This window comes from Palaemon carinicauda, chromosome 29 (assembly GCF_036898095.1).
Source record: "Palaemon carinicauda isolate YSFRI2023 chromosome 29, ASM3689809v2, whole genome shotgun sequence".
Lineage (NCBI taxonomy): Eukaryota > Metazoa > Arthropoda > Malacostraca > Decapoda > Palaemonidae > Palaemon > Palaemon carinicauda.
Window position 1 is genome coordinate 67,142,725 of NC_090753.1, and position 2,500 is coordinate 67,145,224.

At 26.7% G+C, this 2,500-nt stretch overlaps 1 pseudogene; it reads left to right on the plus strand.

Moving 5' to 3' along the window:
* The window catches only part of LOC137622811 (uncharacterized), an 11,329-nt pseudogene that overhangs the window by 100 nt on the left and 8,729 nt on the right, over nucleotides 1–2,500 (plus strand).

The following is a 2,500-nucleotide window of genomic DNA, read 5'->3' on the forward strand; positions in this document are numbered from 1 at the left end:
ATGACGATTATCTGATCTGTACCGAAACGAAGGCCAAGAGATGCCCACCCTGCGGGGACTCAGCCGATAGTCCACCCCCTTACCCCCACCAGGCCGGGGGCATCTGGGCTACTGGCATCATTACTAGGACTTACAGCATCGGGCAGGTCAGTTTATAATAGGATTTTTTATGGCTGTGTTAAGTTGTTCAATAAAGGATTTCATGGTAGAGTTGATTTGCTTAAGTATTCATTGACATTTGAATTGATTTTAGTTGACTTCATTGTAAGGTTATTTTGTTTAGCAAAGAACTTCATAGCTATGTTGATTTGTTTATCAAAAGACATCAGTGTAAAGTTAATTTTGATATCATTGTGAACTTAATTTAGCAAAGAACTTTATTGTTTATCAAAGACATCAGTGTAAAGTTAATTTTGATATTGTGAACTTAATTTAGCAAAGAACTTTATTGTTTATCAAAAGACATCAGTGTAAAGTTAATTTTGATATCATTGTGAACTTAATTTAGCAAAGAACTTATTGTTTATCAAAAGACATCAGCGTAAAGTTAATTTTGATATCAGTGTGAACTTAATTTAGCAAAGAACTTTATTGTTTATCAAAAGACATCAGTGTAAAGTTAATTTTAATATCAGTGTGAACTTGATTTAGCAAAGAATTTTATTGTTTATCAAAAGACATCAGTGTAAAGTTAATTTTGATATCATTGTGAACTTAATTTAGCAAAGAACTTTATTGTTTATCAAAATACATCAGTGTAAAGTTAATTCAGCAAAGAATATCATTGTCATGTTAACTTGTTTATCAAGACATTAGTGTAAAGTTGATTTAGAAAAGAACATCATTGCTATGTTAATTTGTTTATCAAAAGACATCATTGTGAGGTTAACTTAACAAAGAACATCACTGCTATGTTGACTTGTTTACCAAAAGATATCATTGTGAGGTTAATTTAGCAAAGAACATCATTCCCATGTTAACTTGTTTATCAAGACATTAGTGTAAAATTGATTTAGCAAAGAACTTCATTGTTTATCAAAAGACATCAAGTTAATTTAGCAAAGAACTTCATTGTTTATCAAAAAGACATCAGTGTAAAGTTAATTTAGCAAAAAACATCATTATGATGTTAACTTGTTATCAAAAGACATCAGTGTAAAGTTAATTAAACAAAGAACATCAAAGTCATGTTAACTTGTTTATAAAGACATTAGTGTTAAGTTAATTTAACAAAGAACATCAAAGTCATCTTAACTTGTTTATCAAAAGACATCAATATAAAGTTAATTTGCTTAACTAATGACTGCATTGACCTGGTGATTTATTTAACAAAGGATTTCTATATAATGTTAATTTATTTAACATTTATTTAACAACTAAATCTGTTGTCATATTAGTTTAGCAAAGCACTTTTCTTGTTGATCTTTTTATAGAACACTTTACTGCACTATTTGTAAAACATCACAGTGACAATCATTTATTTGCAAACGAATTCAAAGTCTGTCAACTGGTTTAAAGATTATACAAATATTTTGCATATTATGAATGATAAAAAGGATGTTATAATCACGTTGCTAAATACAAAATAATAATTGAATTATATATGACTGATTAATTGCTATAGACGGCAAAAATTATAGGTCAAAATTGTGACTTTATGTCTCATATTGGGCCGGGATATATACTTTGAAAAATTTTGATTAAACAAAATTATGAGAATATTAAGTAAATATTATTATGGATTTCATGAATAGTAAATAGAACAGTAAATGAATAAATAATGAAGAAATGAATACAGGACATGAGGTATACGGACCGTTTTTAAATTTGATATTTATTACACTAAAAAGTAACCGATATTTACTAATGAATGCTTAAAAGATTAACGATAATAAAGGCTTCAATGAAAATAATTATTGAAACAAAGAAATAAATACACGACTAAGGTACACAGACCATTTCTAAAGTTGATAAATATTTATAGCACTTAAATATAACCGATATTTACTATTGAAGGCTTAAAATACTAACAATATTAAAGCCTTCAATGAGTAAAAACTATTGATTTTAAATTTGACAAATATTTATAGCACTTAAATATAACCGATATTTATCATTGAACGCTTAAAATACTAACAATATTAAAGCCTTCAATGAGTAAAAACTATTGATTTAAATTTGACAAATATTTATAGCACTAAAATGTAACCGATATTTATTATTGAAGGCTTAAAATGCTAACAATATTGAAGCCTTCAATGAGTAAAAACTATTGATTTTAAATTTGACAAATATTTATGGCACTTAAATATAACCGATATTTATTATTGAAGGCTTTAAATACTAACAATATTAAGCCTTCAATGAGTAAAAACTATTGATTTTAAATTTGACAAATATTTATAGCACTTAAATATAACCGATATTTATTATTGAACGCTTAAAAGATTAACGATATTGATATTTACTATTGAAGGCTTAAAATACTAACGATATTAAA